The following is a 22,114-nucleotide window of genomic DNA, read 5'->3' as shown; positions in this document are numbered from 1 at the left end:
AAGTGAAACTGAAAACGTGGCTCAGGGATTGAGGGCACTTGGTATTCTTGTAGACGACTCCAGTTAGTTCCTAGCAACCACATGTAACTTCAGCTCCTGGGGAAAGCAGAAGGATTTTAAGTTCAAGGCCAGCTTGGGCAACATAGAGAACCCTCGTCTTACAAAAACAGAAACAAAACAGCAACAAAAACCTTTAAGATGGAGACTGAGGGGCTGGAGAGATGGCTCAGTGGTTAAGAGCACCGACTGCTCTTCCAGAGGTCCTGAGTTCAAATCCCAGCAACCACATGGTGGCTCACAACCATCTGTAATGGGATCCGATGCCCTCTTCTGGTGAGTCTGAAGACAGCTACATTGTATTCATGTATAATAAATAAATCTTTGGGAAAAAAAAAAAAAAAAGATGGAAACTGAGAACGTTCAAGCCAGCACCAAGCCCTTCTAAGCCCAGAGCTCCAAGGGATAGCCATGTGGGATGTATGCTAAGGAAGCAAACCCTGAAAGGAGAACTAGTGAGAGAAGAGCTCAGACAGCTCTGGAATCAGAAGAACAGTGTGTGTAGAAGGCAGAGGGCAGGAAATGGTATCAGTGCTGTGTGGAGGAGAGGTGGAGGCGGCAGCGTCTGGAGGATGGGGAGAAGGGGCAAGCTGTTGACATGGTCATGTCAGACCCATGAGAAAAGGGCAAAGTGTCTCCCCATTCCCCAGGGTAAGGCTCAGAGGGAGATGGCAAAGCCTTCTTGGGGACCTGAGTGTGAATGTTGATTGTGTGCAGAAGATGTCTACCATAGCTTTCTCTCCTGAGATATTTATGGCCTGGAGCCTGACCCCCTACAGAGACTGCTCCAAGATTAACTAAACCGGTATCCCATAAATCCACGTCCCTGTTCAACTGTATATAACAAACACCCTGAGATCTTCCAGAGTGCTAGGGCTTTTCTATCAGAGCACAGCTTTCCTGTCAGTCTGTCTGTTGGTCAGGCTGTCATTTCGTCATTCCTGTTCCTTCTAGTTAGGCAAATCTCAAGAAGTTTGTGCAAGGACTCTGTGAAAGACTGGTTGTCAGTGAGGGGGTTCTCCAGGAAAGCAGGGAGGCAGGTCAGTAGATGGTAGTTTGGGCCTCAGTGACAGTGGTGTAAGGCTGTGCTGGCTAACGCTGAGTGTCGACTTGTATCACCGTGGAAACAAACCTCTGGACATGTCTTCAAGGACACTTCTGCACCAGACCTCTCTCTGTGTCTATTGTCTCTCTGTCTCTCTGTGTATCTGTCTCTTTGTCTCTGTCTCTTTCTCTCTGTCTCTGTTTCTCTTTGTGTCTGTCTCTCTGTCTCCCCCTCCCACCCTCCCCAACTCCTAATCCCCAACTCCCCCACGACCCCCCACCCCTGTCTCCTTACTGTGGATTTGACCAGCTGCCTCAGGCTCCGGCCATCATGCATTTCCTGCTGTGAGCGACTGGCCCTTCCACTGTGAGCCCAGATAGACACTTCCTTCTATAAGTGGCTCTTGTTGGGTGTATTATCAGCAGCAACAGGAAAAGAAACCGATGTATGTTTTTGAGACAGGATCTAGCGTGGTCCTGGTGAGCCTCAAACCTGATAGGTAGGTGGGGACAGTCCTGAACTTCCAATTCTCACCCAACCCTAGCGTTCACCTCGCTCTGCTTCCTCACTAGAGACTCCGTGGGACCGGTTGATCCATGCTTCTGCCGCCGTGACGGACTGTCACCGTGAACTATGCGCCAAAATAAATCCATCCTTCCCTACCTTATTTTTGTCAGTTATCTTGTTCCACAGAGAAAAACTTAACTAATGGGGTGGGAGAGAGAGAACATTGGACGGTCTGCAGTTACTGATGTCCACATTAGGGTCCCCACTCACACCCTCCTCTCCTCCATCCACCTCTCCCAAGTACTCAACATCTGGACCTTTATTTTGCATCCTCAGTCTCATCCTGTGTCCCTACCTGAAGGACCACAGCCCCTCCCAAGCGCTCAGTCCGCTCTCTTCCTAGTGGCCCACACAGTGTCTACCACAGTGATGCCACACTGCCGTCGAATTAAGACATTTGTTAACCCAGGCAAAGAAACAGGGCTCTGCTCCAGCCATTCAAATCTGAGCCTAGACCTTGACCTGAAAAAGGAGAGTTTATTTCTAAACACCCAGTGCCTTTCTCTCTCATTAAATGTTTAAAAAAAAAAAAAAAGTCACAAAAGGAGAAGCTGACATCCAAGGCTGTGGCACCCAAATTGCAGGCTGTGACTATTGTTTACGCTATATTTGTCCTGTCTCCAGGCATCAACCTGGGGACAGGAAGGAAAATGCCAAGCCATTGGCTTCCCTGCCCTCAACACCTCTAACAGAACGAGTCCGTGTTGCCCCCTTGTGGTCAGGATGGAAACTGCATCGGCCTCCGAAGTAGAAAAAGAATTTACTGAGGTTCGTGGCTTCCATTAGCCTGGGCTGCTATTTACCCTTTCGTTGCATTGAAACCCCAGGGCTACCTGCATAGTAGCTGGGAGAGACCTGTCCTGGGCATGCAGCTGGCAGCTCCAGTCCAGTGGCAGGAACTCAGGGCCCTTTAGAACAGCTTTTAATGGCCCCCTTCACAAAACTACTTTATTTACCTGCTGCATGGATGAGGCCTAAGAAAAACCCACATTTAACATGTAATTTAGAGCTAAGTACACGATAGAGGTCCGGAGATTTAAAATTAGCCAAGCGAACTGAATGCTGGGGCGTTGTGCTTGCTTTCAAGTGTCTTAGTGTCTGTCTGGAAGATGTAGCTGGGAGCAGATTCTTGATAAAATAATCAGGCTTTGTCATTCAAAAGAGGGGCTGCTCTTAAAAGGACCTGTTATCACTGTAGCTCTCAGCCTGTGTGACACAATGCCTTTGGGGAGTGAATGACCTTTCATAGGGGTCACAGGTCAGATATCCTGCATATCAGATATTTATATTATAATTCATAGCAGTAGCAAAATTACAGTTATGAAGTACCAGAGAAAATAATTTTATGGTAAGCGGTCACTGTTGGCCTTCCTGCTTGAATGGGAAGGTATCCCGGGACTCAAAAGCCCAGGAACTAAACAGTTCTGAGATGGGACAGTGTCCCAAGGGAAAGGCATTCTAAAACATGGGCACAAGGAACCTTAGGGCTCTGAGAGAAAGCCTCCTCAGAAGAGACATTGGAGCTCCCAGGGGAGGGGATCCCCAGATGAGCTGAGGAGCTCAGGAGCCTCAGCCCCGCTCCTCTTTGCTTCTTTCCTTCTTCTGTCATTGCTTCTTGTCTTCTTCCGATGACAGTCACACCAGGCAGTAAATCTCCTAAGAGAGATTTATTTACTGGAGGGTCCAGGATGTGGAGGGATGAATCCAGAAGTGTCTGCCTACGTTCCCAGGAGGAAGCAGACTGCAGAGAACCGGACAAAGGGAAGTGCTTATAGGGGTTTGGGGGATGGGGGGGGGGCTTTCTAGAGTGGATTTCCAGGGTGAGGATTGGTTAGATTTCAAGTCCTGAGCTTGGGTGAGCTCAGGATTGGTGGGGTCTCCTGTTCAGGGATTGGTGAGTTTTTGTGCTCAGGGGATTGGGGGATTTCTGTGGGAAGTTCAGAGATCTGTGGGTTTTATTATTTGGGAATCGGTGGCTTTTGTTCAGACTTTTTCACCTGAAATTAGCATAATCTGGGGAGGGTCCTGTTGAGGGGCCATAGATAACCTTTGAACCCTTTCAGTTGCTAGAACCACAGTTCTGATGGTTAGGGAGGTCTAGGGGAGGGGCTTGACTGCTGGGCGGGCCACTTTCTTGCCTTAAGGGTTTACAAAGTTTACAAAGTATACAACATTTACAAAGTATCCAACATTTACAAAGGGAGTCTAACCTTTCCCTGCTACACGAGTGGCTTGAATATCCCAACAGTCCGGACAAGACGAGGAGCTACGTTAAAGGGCCACAACCTTAGAAAGGTTGAGGACCACTGTGTTATTCCAAACCCCCTCCAGCCAAGTCAGTGAGGAGGGTTGTCTGCCCATGTCACACACACTGGGGTGCCCTGTGGTTTGCACAGATTATAAAGTGAGACCCAGAATGATCTCCAAAAAATTTTTTAAATATTTAATTTTATGAACATAGCCCACCCAGTTAGATTTCAAAATCAAGGCTGTCTCCTGTCCTGTCCGCCATCCTACATAGGGTGAATAGCAGGCGGGGTGGGTGCTGCCAGTGTCTAGTGATAACTCATGACACAAATTCACACTGACAGCCAGAGCAAAGCTGCAGGGAAGGCTCCGTGGGTAATGTGCCTGTCTTCCAACACGGGGTCCTGAGATGGATGTCTTGGCATCATAATCCTAGTTATTCACACTCCCAGTTCTGTGGAGATGGAGACAGATTGGTCCCTGTGGGGACTCGCCAGCCTAGCCTCGTTGATGAATTCTAGGCTAGTGAGAAACTCCGTCTCACAAAGCAAGATGGACCCGTGACCTTAGCATGTTCACATAAACACCAAACATGCATCTGAGTATACGCACGTATGAGTACACATGCACACACAGTATCTGAAGTGTGACAGGTACCGTTTCCTGAGCTCTTCAGTCTCAACAACCCATAGGAACCTTACAATGGCTTTACAGGGCTGATATGACCCTCCGTTTCCTGAAGGAAGAGGCCGGTCGATCAGAGAGGAAAGACGACTTGCCTGTGATCATGGTAGAGGGAGGTGGGGCCAGGATTCACACCTCGACTTTCTCAAGCGCCCTTTGCTATTCTCTCCAAGAGCAAAGTGGGATCCACTGGAGCTTATACCTCAGACCCTAGCTATCCTTGCCTTTGAAGGGGACCAATCAATAGTACTCTCCTGGAGCTTGGCACACAGTCGAGTAATACACACCATGCTCCTGTATCCCAAAGTCGGCAGCCCCAACCACAGATGCTTACTGTCTCGTAGTCCAAAGTAGGGAAGTAGCAAAGGGTTAGCGGGGTAAGGATGGGACAGTGTATCCTGGACAAGATGCCAGACAGGACCAGTGAGCCCAAAGCTCCCCAGAGGATAGGTGATTTGATGCTATGCCCGTTCTCTGGACTATTAGCATGGACTATATGCTATGTGGGCTTAGCCCAGAGTAGCTCACAAATGGAGGCTGATGTCTTCAGAGCAAGTGGGAGGGGGACACAAAAAGGCTTGGAGGGAGGAGACTGGCAAGGTAGGAAGGAGAGGTAAGCAGTCAGAAGGGATGCACCAGTCACCATTCTTATGGGGACCACCTTGATACAATTATGACATCCCTCGAAGACAGGGAAGAGTATTGGGTGCCATTTTGGACGGCACCCACTTTAGAGCCAGAGAGGTTGGGGAGACAAAAATAAAACCATGGCTTTAAAATATAGTGAGTCAGATATTGTGACTTCAACATCTGTTATTCTAGCACTTTGGAGGCTGAGGCAGGAGGACCACAATGAGTTGAAAACCAAGCTGGGCAACAGACTGAGGCTGTCTCAAACGTAAAAGCTAAATAAAACAACAAAACGCACTAATATGCACTCAAGAGGCTGAGACAGGGGAACTGCCATAAGTTCAAAGCCATCCTGGACTACACACCAAGTACCAGACCAGCTAGGGCTACACAGTTTGTCTAAGTTAGGATTTTATTGCTGTGAACAGACACCATGACCAACATGAGTTTTATAAAGGACAACATTTAATTGGGGCTGGCTTACAGGTTCAGAGGTTCAGTCCATTATCATCACAGCATCCAGGCAGGCATGGTGCAGGAGGAACTGCGTTCTACATCTTCACCCATAGGAAGCCAGGAACAGACTGCGCATCCCCAGGCAGCTAGGAGGAGGGTCTCCAAGCCCACCCCCACAGTGACACACTTCCTCCAACAAGGCCACACCTTCTAATAGTGCCACTCCCTGGGCCAAGCATATGCACACCATCACACAGTAGGACCTATTACCTCAACAGAATAAATAATGAAAATTAGTGTCAGAGGATACAGTGCAAGATGTTGGGCCACAAGGACTCCTTAGGGGTTATCCATGACATAAAAATGTCTAGCCACCTGGTCACAGGTGGATCTGGAGGCCAAGGGAGACAGGCAGCCTTCATGAATGGAGAAGGGAGAAGACTCTGCCCAGAGTGCACTGGATGGACCAGACCACGTCCCTACTGTCAGGGTCAGGCCCTTACTTCTCTCCCGAGAGGCAGGGATTGCTCTGCCCACAGACCTGTGCTCATCAAGATATCTGCTAGGAGATACTGTTCTCCCTTCTCATCCCTGAACTGGTCTACTCTGGTCATTCCTCTCCCATCTGATCAAGAACCCTAGTGTTCTTGTCCCCAGAATCCACCGTGGTGTGTGACAACAGATACCATCATTATCACCTCCCTCTTCTGCATCTGGAGGCATCACCATTTCTTAGCACGAAAGCCATGGTCTAATTCCTCCACTGGTGAGAGCACAATTATTGGCATCCCCCTGTGCTGGCTACTTGTGCTGGTTGGTTCTTGTTAACACAAGCTAGAGTCACCTAGGAAAAGGAGACTTGCCTCCATCAATTTGGCCTCTGAACACGTCGGAGGGTCATTGGCTTGATTGCTAATTGATGTGGGAGGACCCAGCCCACTCTGGGTGGTGCCTCTCCCCACCAACACCCTCCATCAAGCGAGATGTCTTGGGTTCTGAGCAAGCCATGAGGAGTAAGCCAGCAAGCAGCTCTCCTCCATGGCCTCTGCTTCTGTTGCTGCCTCCAGGTTTCTGCCTTGAGCTCCTCCCAAGGCTTCCCTCAGCAAGGAACTGTTGGGAAGCCGTAAGCCGAATCAACCCTTCCCCTTCAAGTGAGTTTTGGTCAGTGTTGATCACAGCAACAAACAAAGCAAACTAGGGCAGTAATGCTGCTGTCCCCACTTAATGGCCACGACGAGTCAGTCTTGGTAAATTATCTCGGTATGTTCACACAGTGAACAGATGGCCGACATGGGGCTGGAAACCCGTCAGTCTGACTCCGCCACCTCCCTCTGAAGCTCCAGTCAGAGAGAGGATGCTCTGTAAATATTTGTTGAAATCGAAGACTTGGAGAGTAGCTGTTGACCCAAAAGAGAAGGGAAGGAGGTCAGGAAAAAAAACCCAAAATAAGTAAAACTGTTGGAGGGTAGAAAGTCCCAGAGAGAAGCTACTCTCTGAGATGCTTTTTCCAGGCTTCAGAAAGACAATTAAAATTGGGGGAAAAAAAGTGGGGTGGGGGTGGGGGTGAGGGGGGTTGGCTGGAGAGGTGGCTCAGTGGTTAGAGCACTCATGGCTCTTCCAGAGGTCCTGAGTTCAATTCCCAGCAAGCACATGGTGGCTCACAACCTTCTGTAATGGGATCCGATGCCCTCTTCTGGAGACATCTTCAGATGCCTGCATCTGAAGACAGCGACGATGTCCTTTAATATAATAAATAAAGTTTTTTTTAAAAAAAAGTGTATATGGGAGAATCATGGCAGCTCTGGTTACTCTGTGCAATGGTACAGGGAGGAAGAACTTGACACCCGCGGCCGGCTGCTTCACGGACAGCAGAACTCATGTGATTTCTGTGCTGTGGAGATGTTTTCCACAGTATAAACAAGTGACCAGCAATGAGGCCCTGCCTGCCAATCCCAGTGGAAAACCCCTCTAAGGAGCGTCTTGTGTGAGAATCGTGTGGATTACACGGATGTGCAGCTTTTGTCCCAGTTTATCTCACCATTTTCCGGATGCATTTACGGAAGGCACATAACAGGTCCTTGTGGAAAGAAACAGAGGGAAATAACTAAAGCCATTGAGAGAGCTCAGAAAATGGGGTTTATGCCAGTTACATACAAGGATCCTGCATATCTCAAAGACCCTAAAGTTTGTAACATCAGATACCGAGAATAAATTCTGTTAAAGTTCCTGCCAATAAACCTGTAAGTGGTTGTGTCAAAAAAATAATAAAAATAAAAAAGAAATAAATTTAAAAGAGCAAATATTATAGCAGGGCATTGGTGGCACATGTTTTTAATTCCAGCACTCAGGAGGCAGAAACAGGATGGTCTCTGTGAGTTGGAGGCCAGCCTGATCTATGGAGTGAGTCCCAGGATGACCAAAGATACACAAACAAATAAATAAATAAAATAAAAAATAAAAGAAGAGAATATGCGTTGTTGACTTTTTTCCAATGCTATCACAAAATATTCAACAAGAGCAACCTAAGGAAGGAAGCGTTCACTTGGGCACTGTTTGAGGGTGCAGTCCATCATGGTGAGGAAGGCAGGAAGACAGGAGCTGAGGCAGCTGGGCTCGTTGCCTCCACAGTCAGGAAGCAGAGAGAGATGAATGCTGGCTCCTGGCTCACCTCCTTCTTTTGACTTAAGATGGCACTCAGCCCATGGGAGGGGTCATCCTACCTCATCCTAATCTAGAAACTCCCTTAGAGGCATGCCCAGAGAGAGGTGTGTCCCCTAGGTGATTCTCAGTCCTATCAAGATGGCAATTTTAACCATCACAGATTGACAAAGAGTTATAAGACGTTTGTGCTTCGGACAGCTGGCTTTGGGATGTCTTGGTCCTCAAGGAGTTTGCTTCAGTGTTGGGGTGAGGTAGGGTACCAGGCATACATACCACGTCACCATAACTAATTAGTTGGCTCCAGAGCTTTCCCCTGCTACACAGGGGAAGAAGGCAGCCCTGGACCCGGCTGGAGAGAGACGCTTACATGGAGGACCTGAGGTCTGAGGCACTAAAGAGATAGCAACTTGGCCAGTATTTCTTAGCCCTTGTTCTTGAATGGTCCCCAAAGTGTTTGGTGACAGCCTCTATTGTTATTTAGTGGTTTCGTTAAACTGGGTCACTTTTCAAGGACAAATCAATCCCTCTTGGGAGGACACCTCATGTCCCTGTGGTAAATGGGAACCCAGTAAGACCTGTCACAGAGACAGCCACACAACATGGGGATGAAAACAGCTGGGCATGATGGTGCACACCCTTAGCTCCAGCACTCAAGGAAGAGGCAAGTAGATGTCTGTGAGTTCAAGGTTAGCCCAGGGAATGGAGAGATGGCTCGGAGGTTAAGAGCCCTGTTTGCCCTTCCACGGGTGTTGCTGACTTTTATCCCGCACTAGATCCGGCACTGTAGTGCCGCAAGATATCTGGTACACATCTTTATCTCAATCAGCCAAGGGTCTCACCTGCTCTGCTCCATCCCATATCACACTGCCGAAGGCTTCTCTCTCAGCCTGGCAGTAATCTCTCTCTATCCATCTAGTTTCCAAGGCAAGTTGCCACCAGGCCAGAAATATACATCCCAATTCCACGGCGGCTTAGTGTCACATCTTAAACTTAAATCGCCACATGAAAGAACACACAACACAATAACCTCTGATCCAATTGATAAGATATAATTGCCCACCTAAACATACAAAGCCCTGTGCACATCCATCTCTTAATGATATAACAACCTGTAAATACACAGAGTGGAACCGTAACATCAGCCTCCGGGTTCTCTCTGCGGCTTCCCCCTTGCCTCCTCCAGTCTCCTCCTCTCTCTAAAACTCTTCTCCCGCCCATCCTTCCTTCTCATCCAATGACAGGCCTTGTTCTATCTTGTACCTGCCTACACCCACGTGATGACATCATCCTACACAGAAGTCCCAAGTTCAATCCCCAGCAACCACACGGTGGCTCACAACCATCTGTAATGAGATCTGGGGCCTTCTTCTGGCCTGCAGGCACATGTGCAGGCAGAAAGCTGTGTGATGTGTACATAATGAATAAGTATTTAAAAAAAAAAAAAGACTAGCCCAATCTATATGAGTTTAGATTATGTTTAAAACCCTGTTTTATGTTTAAAACAGTGGATCCTAGCTTCCAAAAGGGGTCCATGCCATGAGTTTCATCCCCAGAGTCAGAAAGAAAATAAATGAATGAATTCTATTTCTGGTTCAGTTTTGACTCTTGGCAGACCTGAAAGAGGGAGTACAGACACAGGGGCTGGTGTGTGCATGCAGTTGAGGGACAGGGTACTGACTGGCACACATGGGGACCCAGGTTCCATTCCCAGCGCAAGGCCCAGGCTAGACTTTCTCCTTGATTCAATCCAAAGAGTGAAAATGCACTACATTCCTCCTCTGGGAATACGGCGGATTGGCCTGAAAGGAATCCCTACCTCTTGGGTCTTGGGATAATTACCACGATGTTTCTCTCTCTGTTGTTAGGCTTGGGGAAAGTAAGGACAACACCCAAGGTCAGTGCAGAACGGGAGAAGCATACTGAATGGACAGCGTTTGGAAACAGTCAGACAGCACAGCAGCAGAGGGAGCTGAGCACCCTGGGGTCCTTAAGCCAAGCTGTAAGTTCCTCTCAGCATGAAAGAATGCTGAAGCGCTTCCCTGAAGCCACGACCCTGATGGCAGCTCAAGTGTGTCCTGGTACAGTGACAGTGTCCTGGTACAGTGACAGTGTCCTGGTACAGTGGCAGTGCCCTGGTACAGTGACAGTGCCCTGATACAGTGACAGTGTCCTGGTACAGTGTCAGTGTCCTGGTACAGTGACAGTGCCCTGATACAGTGACAGTGTCCTGGTACAGTGACAGTGCCCTGATACAGTGACAGTGTCCTGGTACAGTGACAGTGCCCATGTATAGTGACAGTGTCCTGGTACAGTGTCAGTGCCCTGGTACAGTGTCAGTGTCCTGGTACAGTGACAGTGCCCTGATACAGTGACAGTGTCCTGGTACAGTGACAGTGCCCATGTATAGTGACAGTGTCCTGGTACAGTGGCAGTGCCCTGGTACAGTGGCAGTGCCCTGGTATAGTAACAGTGTCCTGGTACAGTGTCAGTGTCCTGGTACAGTGGCAGTGTCCTGGTACAGTGACAGTGTCCTGGTACAGTGTCAGTGCCCTGGTATAGTAACAGTGTCCTGGTACAATGTCAGTGTCCTGGTATAGTGACAGTGTCCTGATACAGTGGCAGTGCCCTGGTATAGTAACAGTGTCCTGGTACAGTGTCAGTGTCCTGGTACAGTGACAGTGTCCTGGTACAGTGTCAGTGCCCTGGTATAGTAACAGTGTCCTGGTACAGTGTCAGTGTCCTGGTACAGTGACAGTGTCCTGGTACAGTGTCAGTGTCCTGGTACAGTGTCAGTGCCCATGTATAGTGACAGTGTCCTGGTACAGTGGCAGTGCCCTGGTATAGTAACAGTGTCCTGGTACAGTGTCAGTGTCCTGGTACAGTGTCAGTGCCCATGTATAGTGACAGTGTCCTGGTACAGTGGCAGTGCCCTGGTACAGTGTCAGTGTCCTGGTACGGTGTCAGTGTCCTGGTACAGTGTCAGTGCCCTGGTACAGTGTCAGTGCCCTGGTACAGTGACAGTGTCCTGGTAGAGTGACGGCGTTGGTCTCTTTAGGAAAGACAGGGAAAGTCTACTAAGAAGAAAGCCTCTAGGTGAGAAGTTTCCAGAACCCTCCTCAACCAACATAAGCTCAGGATACAGAATCCAAAATATTCAGAGAAAGGAGCATCCCAGCAGGAGTCATGGAAGTAAAAACACAGCTTTAGAATCTCAGGACTTCCAACATGGAGACTAAAGCAATATGAAGTATGGAACATGCCACCTTTACAGAAAATGTCATTAAAACAAGAGAACAAGAGCTCAGGCAGCCATGGGAGAAAAAAAAAAAAAAAAACCACCACCACCACCACCAACAACAACAACAATAACAAAAAAAAACAAAAACAAAAACAGAAATTCAGAGGGCTGGTGAGATGGCTCATGGGTAGAGGAGCTTGCTGCTAAACCTGATGACCTGAATCCATCCCCAAATCCACATAGAAAGGGAGAACCGATGCCTATGAACTGTTCTCTAACTACTATGTTTATGTGCTTGCACACACAAAATATGCACAAAATTTATAGATAAATAATCACGTAAAAAGTATTAAACATTTAGAAAAGAAAAATGGAATTTTGGCAATGGTGGATGTGTTTAGTAACAGACTGGAGAGTGCAGGTGTGGCCGTGTGTACCAGAAATCCAGCGTTCAGGAGGCTGAGGCATGAGGCTCACGAGCCTTGGCTATGACGGTTTGCCTGTGAAATATCCCCAAGACACCTCCTGTGTGAGCAATGGCTTGTTAGCTGGTGGCACTGTCTGGTAAGGCTGGGGAATCTTTAGGTGATAGAATCTGCCTAGAGAAGTGGAGTCAGGCCCTGAAAGTTTATTTTGAATTTTTACTATATTTATTTTTTAATGTTTTTTTTATTTTAATTTATTCAGCCTGCTTGTTGCCCGCAGAGATGAGAAGGGGGCATCAGATCCCCTGGTCTTATAATGAGTTGCTTACCACCAGGTAGGTGTTGGGGATCCAGCGTAGGTCCTGGACAAGAGCAACAAGTGCTCTTAACCTCTGAACCCCCAGATTTTCCATGCTCTTGGTAACATGCCTTCCTGCCATGATACCCTGGATCCTTTGGGACTACAATCCAAAATAAATGCTTCCTCCCTTAAGTCGACGTGTGCGTGCGTGCGTGTGTGTGTGTGTGTGTGTGTGTGTGTGTGTGTGTGTGTTCAAGAACACAAGTAATGAGGGGAGTTGGCATTGAGGGATGGGGCTGTTGCTGACTGGTTTGTAAGGGGAGTGTGGAAGAGTTTCTAGCTGCAGGCTAGAAATGCCACAGAACATGCTGAGTTCAGCCTGTTGGACTGTTCAGACGGGAGTCTGGAAGACTAGAACACCGAGAGACGAGTGACCAATAAACGCCTATGTCACAAGATTTCCAAGGAAAACGAAAACTCTGTTAGGAGCTGAGCTAGAGACTGCTCACAGTATATGCTGGCAAAGAATCTGGCCGCTCTGGCCGCAAGACTTGAGAACTTCAATGACGTCACGTTACCCCACGCAAGGCCGTGGAGGTGGGTGCCTCTGCAGGCAGGACTCCTGCTTAGATCCAAGTTCTTGAGACACATCTTCTTCCTATCATCCTGGCTGTGGGCAGGGCAGAATCAAGCATCCTCCTGCTTTGTGAGCATCTCTTTTCTCTGTCTCAGAGACATTCGTCCTTCCTAGCAGTCAGCAGCACATACCCCATGTCCCTTATGGATTCTTTCTGAGCACAATCCCTACGATTCAAGCTAGCCATTTGGCTATCGCTGTAGTAGGAGGGATACCTAAGGCAGTAGGATATTCTCAGTATGGCTTGATTGTCTCAGCGTGTTTTACTGCTGAGGACTTAGGGAGCCCATTTCAAAAGACAAACACTGAGTGCCAAGTCTTTTCTCTGGGCAATCTTATGTCCCCCAAACTAATCCTCTCAAAGGAGATAACTTAGCTGACTGGTTTTCAAGAGGAGGCTCAACAGGAGGGTTTTATGCTCAAGGTAATCTTTCAGAACTCTTTTTTTTAAAAAAGATTTATTTATTTATTATATATAAGTACACTGTAGCTGTCTTCAGACACACCAGAAGAGGGCATCGGATCCCATTACAGATGGCTGTGAGCCACCATGTGGTTGCTGGGGTTTGAACTCAGGACCTCTGGAAGAGCAGTCAGTGCTCTTAACCACTGAGCCATCTCTCCAGCCCCCTTTAGCAATTCTTTTTTTTTAATTGGATACATTTCTTTATTTACATTTCAAATGTTATTCCCTTTCCCGGTTTCTTGTTCATAAGCCCTCTATTCCCTCCCCCTCCCCGATAAGGGTGTTTCCCCCCATCCACCCTCCCTTACCACCACCACCCCCATTCCCCTACACTGGGGGACCAATCATGGCAGGACCAAGGGCTTCCCCTTCCACTGGTGCCCCAACAAAGTTATTCTCTGCTATCTATGCAGTTGGAGCCCTGGGTCTGTCCATGTGTAGTCTTTGGGTAGTGGTTTAGTCCCTGGAAGCTCTGGTTGGTTGGCATTGTTGTTCTTATGGGGTCGCAAGCCCCCCTCAGCTCTTTCAGTCCCTTCTCTAATTCCTCCAACAGGGGTCTTGTTCTCAGTTCAGTGGTTTGCCTCCCTTTAGCAATTCTTAATCTCATATTTTACCATTACATGGGGAGAAAGGGTGTGTGCCACTGGCACCTGGTGGATGGAGACCATGGGTGTTCCTAAATATCTTATAATGCCCAGAGCATGACTTCATAGAAAAGAATTGAATCCTGAATATCAGCACTGCCAAGGTTCAGATGCCACGCTGTAACTCACAGGTGGGGACATCCAGATAAGCCATTTCAAGCCTTTCCATGCATCAGAAACCCCACAGTTGGTGTCTGTAGCTCCGTGCTTCCCCACCACTTCCTGCGGTCCACTCTTCTCTCTCCTCCAGTGCACCATCAAACTCTCCAATTGACCTTCTTACTACGTGCCCTTCCCTCCACCTGCCCATCTCCCTCCTTTTCCTCTCCTTCCTTTTCCATCCTCAGCAGTCAACGGAAGGTGTCTGTCTTCTCTTCAACGAAGAGACACTTCAGCGAAGCCATCTCGCTTCACAAAGTTGCTCCCACCCACCACACTATTCTTTGGGTTCGAGGGTACTGTTTGTTTGATTTCGCTTCTTCAACACAGGTTTTCTCCGTGTGGCCCTGGCTGACCTGGAGTTCCCTCTGCAGACCAGGCTGGTCTCGAACTCAGAGATCTACTGGAGTCTGCCTCCCAAGCGCTGGGATTAAAGGTGTGTGCTACCGCCGCTCAGCTCAGGTGTCCGTTTTGCCTAGAAACGTTTTAAAGTAATGTCTAAGAGTTATATACACTCTGTGCACACTTCGAGACCCTTACAGATGTTTTTTGGCTGACACAGCTGTCTGCCAGCGATGCAGCAAAATGACAGACACCAAGGGAAGAGGAGGCCCCCTTCACGTCCTCTAGACTGGTTAGAAAACATGGCCGCACATATGTGAGATGAGGGGGTCACACTCTAGACATCAGGGGAATGCACACTGCTCAAAAAGGAACACCCCATAAATGTCCCCACGGCAGACCTGGAGCTAGCATGCGTGCAAGTTAAGGGCGAGATTCTCTCCAGGAGAATCTGTAGCCATGGAGCCTGTGAAGGCCCTGAGAGCCAAGAGGGCTTCCGTAAACCAAAGGAAAGTGCTCAGCAGAGGGGAGCCAATGAGAAAGCGCCGTGTTTGGCTGAAGAAAGGCCTGCTGCACACAGAGAGAGGAGCCTGAGCAGCTGGAGCTCAGTCCCCGAGAATTCACAGCACAATGAACGAAAACCAAACCTTCAGACCCTCAGCACCACAGACACTAGTGTGGCGCAGGGCACGCTGGAATCTCGCAGGAGGCAGAAGGGTCAGAAGTTCAAGGTCATCCATCCCCTTCTATGATGAGCTTGAGGCCCGCCTAGGCTAAGCGAAACCCCGTCTTAAAGGTGGACAGATGGATGGACGGACTGACGGACAGACAGGCAGACAGACAGACAGACAGACAGACAGCATCCTTCATCACAAGTTTAGTAGCTGAAAAGATGGGACTCCAGAGCAGGAGACTAGAGGATTGGGAGTTTAGGGTTATCCTCTGCTACAAAGTAAGTTTGAGGCTAGCCTGAGCTTCACAAGACCCTAACTCAAAAGCTAAGTAAATTCACAGTTCAGGGCCTGGACAGATGGGATAGTAGTTAAGAGCACTTGTTGTTCTCCCAGGAGAACCAAGTTCAACTCCAGCACCCACTTTGGTCAGCCCATGACTACCTGTAGCTCCAGCCTTAGGGGATCGGACAGTGTCTTCTGACCTCTCTGGCACCATTACATATGTGACCCAGACACACACACACATAAAGACACACACACACACACACACACACACACACACACACAGACATGCACATAACCAGAAATAAAATACAATTAATAATACTAATAAATGATCAAAATAAAAGCTTATTGAAAATGTGGCCAGTAGAGGGCATCCGATCCTCTGGTACGGGAGCTACTGACAGTTATGAGCCACCATGTTGGTGCTGGAAACAAAACCCGGATCTGCAGGAAGAGCAGCCAGTGCTCTTATGTGATGAGCTGTCTCTCCAGCACCCCATTCACACATCGCTGGGAGATTTGTAGTCATTAGTGGGATAAGGGAGAAGTCACTCTTTCTGTACATTTTTAACTTGTGAAGAGCTGTGCTAACTAAAGAGTTCTGTAGGCTGTGGATGCAGGCCAATGTTAACGAGCTGAGTAATGTACACAGGCTCAGGGCTCAGTTCCAAGAACTCAGACGGGGCGGGGAGCGGGGGAGAAGATTGAAATGAAAGGAATCTTATCTCACTTCTGTGAATTGTACTTATCAAAGACACACATTTATTAGAAACTATATGATAATAAGTCATTAGATGATTATTTCATATGACAATTAGGCTATCCTTTCTGGTTTTATTATTTTGATTTTTTTTTTTTTTTGGTTCTTTTTTTAGGAGCTGGGGACCGAACCCAGGGCCTTGCGCTTCCTAGGCAAGCGCTCTACCACTGAGCTAGATCCCCAACCCCAACTAGGGTCACTCTTATAGATTCCTAGGAGTTTCATTTGTCCTAGGTTTCCAGCTCGTCCAAGAGCTCTGCCCCCACCCCCATTCCAGTTCTCTGTTTTCTCTCTCTCTGTCCTCTTCCTATTTGATCCATCCCTGTCCTTTGTTGAAGGTGAGTAGTATAAATTAGAAACCTTTTGCTCTTTATTAAAAGATGTTACTGAGTTAGTGAGCTATTCTGAGTTTCCAGATGGCATACCCCAGGCCAGCAAAAGGGCTCATTAGGTGAAGGTTCTTGTTTCCAAGCCTGACTGTCTGAGTTGGGGATCCCCAGAACCTACATGGCCTCTGACTCCACATGCGTGCCAAGGCACATGCTTACAGACAGAAAGGTGACTTGATAAATAAACTATGATTTTAAAATTTCAAAATTACGAAAGAAAGAAACACCTTAAGGGTACTTTCAAGAACTATTAACTGTTATTATTCTGCTTTGAGCACTTTTTTAAAAAGAATTATTCATTTTATATATGTCAATGCACTACTGTTCTCTTCAGACACACCAGAAGAGGGAGGGCATCGGGTCCTATTACAGATGGTTGTGAGCCACCGTGTGGTTGACTGGGAATTGAACTCAGGACTTCTGGAAGAGCAGTCAATGCTCTTAACCACCGAGCCATCTCTCCAGCCCTGTGCTGCTTTCCTTTTTTAAAAAAAAATTAATTAATTTATGTATTATATATAAGTACACTGTAGCTGTCTTCAGACACACCAGAAGAGGGCACCAGATCTCATTACAGATGGCTGTGAGCCACCATGTGGTTGTTGGGACTTGAACTCAGGACCTCTGGAAGGACAGTTAATGCTCTTAACCACTGAGCCATCTCTCCAGCCCCCTGAGCTGCTTTCTTAAGGGAGGCTGCTCGAACACTGTGTTCGCCTGCTTTCCCTTGCTAAAGACAGGCAATTCCTCAGCCTAGGTAAACTTTAGGAAAACAGAGTTTAATGAAGACCAGTGACTGGCGATGGCCTTCTTAACATCAGAATCCAAAGGTGGCATATGACCTGGAAAAAGACAGGGTGTGCTTATGTGTGCATGGTTATGCACATGCCTCTGTGTGTGTGTCTATGTCTCTCTGTGTGTGCACACCTGGGTGGTAAATGTTTATGTGGTGTGTGTGTGTGTGTGTGTGTGTGTGTGTGTGTGTGTGTGTGTGTGCTCGAGTGTGTGCAAGAGTCTGTAATGTGTTCCGGGCTCTCCTTGTTATAAAATCACCAGGATTCCACCAAGGGGCCCTGCCCTGACAAGCACTCGTGAACTGCCTTCCAAAGGCCCCACCTCTGAAGGACACAATTCCGAGGCTTAGCCTCTCAACGTCTCATAGAGAAGATTAAGTTTTCAGCACAGGAATCCTTTGGGGACAACTTCCAAACCACAGCACACAGTAACCCTGAATGAGATCTGCATGCCTGGGGCCATGCTCCACCCTGGGGTTAAGCATAGCCAAGGGCTTTGTGTTTCTATAGCGAAGTCCAAAGGAAAAGAAGAGAGAAAGGGAGGCAGCTGTGAGCGCAGGTTAGCTGAAACTCTGAGATGGGCGCCCTTCACTCTCCCCTCTTAAGCGCGCCGCCTTAGAGAGCAGAGCCCCCGGATTTGTAACCACTCGGAAGAACGTTGAAATCATCCATTGATGCTTTTCTTCAAGGTTCCTTTCTATTATCATTTTCGATTACCTGTTTCTGGCCCCACCATCTATCTCTTTGGAATACAAGTGGCTCTAAAACAGGAACCTGAAAGTCTTGCTCCCTGGCATATCCTGGGAGGCACCCACACTGCTGTGCACGCATACTCCGTGATGGCATAGTGCATGCTGCCCTCATCCTCGTGATGTCCGAGTGACCAGGGACCACACTCCCCGCACCAGGGAAGGAAAACAGAAAAATAAAAAATCATTTTAATAACATTTCACCAGAAACTTCTTGATCATTTCCAGAAAAAAAAAATCCTGGGGATGAGCAAAGCAAGGAGCGGCCTTGCTCATTCTATGGCCTGAAGGCAGCTGGGTAGCAGACTCATTGCTCACACAAAGCTGTTTTCTCCCGGCTTTATTAACTTCTAAGCCTTTTCCTGTTTTCCTGTCATGGCCAAACCCATCTCTTGGCAGACACTGTCTGAGTATTCCAGTTAGATTCCGGAGCTGTGATTAAAACAGATTTGGGCCCTTAACGAAAGAGGTTCTAAATCAACAGAGCAGGCTCCAAGTTATAACATAGGGGCTGCACCTCAGCCTGTGGGCCTGGGACCCCATCTCTGGGCAAGCTGCTTTCTGCACTGGGGAGGATCCTTCAGGGTGGGATGGTTCGAGGTCTGTGACACTGGCACTCAGCTGTCCTCCTGACAGACAGCGGATGGCAGGATAAAATGTCTCTGGTCAAGCCTTCCATATATGCATGTTCTCCTTCAAGGAGAACATTCTGTGGGACAAGGAGTCCTTGCTGTGGTCATTTTCACAAGCCCACTTCCCACCCAGGGAAACAAAGAGAGAAAAAGGCCGGAACCAATGTCCACAAAGTCTCTGCCCCCGAGGACCTTCTTTAACATCCCACACCCAGATGCTCATCGGAGCTTTTATGCTTCCCATCAAGGGCCGGTGAACACACCGAAAGGAGCCTTCTCTGCGTTCGTTCTGCCTTGGGACAAATGCCCTCCTCCCTACCGCCCCCCTACCGCCCCCTACGGGCCCCCTACCGCCCCCCCTACCGCTTGTCTGTGCATTTGAACTCAGCTGTGGCTCTGCGTTTGCAGTGAACGCCGTCATCCCAGCACCGCAAAGTCTGAGATAATGGAACCAAAAGTTCCAGACCAGACTGAGATTTTCTCTCAACGCAAACAAAAATCACAAACTCAGTATTCGCCTTAACAAAGCAAACCCAGCCCGACTCTCATCCCAACCTACTGAAGTGGCTCTTGTCACCCAAATCGTCAGAGACCTTTGAATTCCAAGTGGATTCTGACAAGTTCACCTTTTGGTTGGGGGAAGGTAGGATGTAAACAAACAGTGAGTTGCTATGACAATAGTCACCAACTAAGGGAGTCTTTGCTTTTCTCTGGAGCAGTAAGAAGCCAGCAGGAGACTAAAGTCTCGGAGATGGGGTCCCTCACCTTCCCTTTAAAGGTACTGTTCACCTTGCTGGCCAGAGTAACTTGTGTGAAGCCGGTGCTGTGCTGTACGTGTGACTTGTCCCACCTCAAGGGTCAGGACAATTAGCCTGTGGCCTGTTTATCTGCATTTGAATAATGTCATTAGCGTTCCAAGCGGATAACTACTTCTTTTATAGAGCACAGAAAGACTCCACACAATAACTCATTCTTTGTCTAACCACAATAGGGACCCACTTCAATCACCAAAGATTGTCCCAGAAGACTCAACCCCGGTGGCAGAAGTATAAGGGCTTGTCCAGCAAGTAAGCAGCCCTTGCCTTGAACCCCAGCATCATAAAAAACTGGGTGTGGTATGGCATGCCAGTATTTCCAGCACTTGGAAGGCGAATGAAGGAAGATCATGAGTTCAAAGGTAGCCTTGGCTGCATTGTGAGTTCAAGACTACCCTGGGCTAAATGGGGCCCTGCCTCCCAAAAGAAGAAAAGAAAGTGCCCTAACAACAAAAACAAGTTCGGAGCTGGGGACCGAACCCAGGGCCTTGCGCTTCCTAGGCAAGCCCTCTACCACTGAGCTAAATCCCAAACCCCACAACAAAAGCAAGTTCTTATCCCTAGCTTCTTTACCTTCCTTAGGAGCATTTCCTGGGGAGGAAACAGGTCTGGGGACTGGGAGTGTGTAGTTTATTGACAGAGTGCCACCACACCAGTGCTGAAAGGAAGAAAAGTAACTTTAGTCCAGGTGCCAATGGGAGGTACTTACTGTTTAAGGGCAGAGGTCTACCCATGTAGGTTGCTCTAAATTCAAAAGCCTTGATTAAAGGCTCACAGGTGGCACTCCATCAATGATACACAAAGATACCACCTCACCCTGTGCCACTCAGGCAGGAAGGTTTATCAGCATCAGATCATCAGGAAATCCCCCAGACTCCAGCAGAGGGGCAGCCTACAAACACCTAGCCTATCACCTTCAAGAAGTGTCACATTCATGAAAGACAAAGGAAGGCTCGGTGTTCTGAAATTCTCTGAAGACATGACACAATTATGAACCAGGCAAAAAGCAATGTTTTATTTTTTCTTTATGTTAAGACAGAGTCTTGGGCTAGAGAGATAGCTCAGTGGTTAAGAGCACTGACTGCTCTTCCAGAGGTCCTGAGTTCAATTCCCAGCAACCACATGGTGGCTCACAACCATCCCTAACGGGATCTGATGCCCTCTTCTGGTGTGTCTGAAGACAGCTACAGTGTACACGTATAAATAAAATAAATATTTTTTTAAAAAAGAGAGAGACAGAGTCTTGTTACCTTGCAGGCTGATCTCACATTCTTTAGCTCAAGGGATCCTCCTGCCTCAGCCTCCCGAGTAACTGGGACTTCAGATAACAGACACCATGACAGTCTTCCACAGAACTTTGTTGGTCATGCTGAGGATCAAACCCAGGATTTTCACCATAGTGGGCAGCCATTCATCACCAAGCTACACCCCTAACCTAGAGAGGTGTTTTAATGTTAAGTTTCTTAAGTTTGGTAATTCTGTCGTTGGCTAAGAGGGAAGTCTTTAATCTTAGGAAAGTCACACGCAAACATTGGGGACTGGAGGGCATAGTGTCTCTACGATTCTCCCATTGACTCAGAAATACATCATTGCCCATCTACATGTAAACGCAGATAACACTAAATCACACGGAGGTGATGAGGCAAAACAGAAGAGGAATTCTGAAATTATTCTTCCAAACTCTTTCTTCTCTCTTTTTCTTTTGTTTGTTTGTTTTTGTTGGTTAGGTCTGTTTTGTTTGTTTTTGTTTGTTTTTGAGATAGTGTTTTCTTTTCTTTTCTTTTCTCATTTTCTTTTTTTCGGAGCTGGGGACTGAACCCAGGTCCAAGCGCTCTACCACTGAGCTAAATCCCCAACCCCGAGATGGTGTTTTTCTATGAAGCCTTGGCTGTCCTGGAACTCACTCTGTAGATCAGGCTGGCCTGGAACTCAGAGATCTGCCTGCCTCTGTCTCCTGAGTGCTGGGAGTAAAGGTGTGCACTGTCTGTCTTCCACATAGCTCTTAACTGTTGAACCATCTCTCCAGCCCCACCTTCACTACTACTACTACTACTACTTCTTCTTCTTCTTCTTCTATTATTATTATTATTATTATTATTATTATTATTATTACTACTACTACTACTACTACTACTACTACTACTACTATGAAATGCTTAACATGGTCAACATCTTATTCAGCTAGTTCTCTGAATCTACGGGTCAACTAACCACAGATTAATATTTAGGAAGCTGGGCATGGTGGTTCATTCCTTTCATCCCTGTGTAAGGGAGACAGAAGCAGATAGATCTTCATGATTTCAGGGCCAGCCTGGTCTACATAGGAAGTTCCGGGGTAGTCAGGACTACTGCGAGGCCCTGTTTCAGAAAGAAGCGGCTATTAAATATACACAGACATTACTCTCTTCCCCCTTCCCTCTAAACAATGTACTTCAGCAGCTGTTTATTACCACATAG

At 47.7% G+C, this 22,114-nt stretch overlaps 1 pseudogene; it reads left to right on the top strand.

Moving 5' to 3' along the window:
* Nucleotides 1-7,478: 7,478 nt before the first annotated feature.
* On the top strand, nt 7,479-7,898 carry Mrps18c-ps1 (mitochondrial ribosomal protein S18C, pseudogene 1; annotated as a pseudogene).
* The last annotated feature ends 14,216 nt before the right edge of the window (nt 7,899-22,114 follow it).

Source organism: Rattus norvegicus, chromosome 5, assembly GCF_036323735.1.
Source record: "Rattus norvegicus strain BN/NHsdMcwi chromosome 5, GRCr8, whole genome shotgun sequence".
NCBI classification, from domain to species: domain Eukaryota; kingdom Metazoa; phylum Chordata; class Mammalia; order Rodentia; family Muridae; genus Rattus; species Rattus norvegicus.
This window is presented reverse-complemented; position numbering and strand designations above follow the sequence as displayed.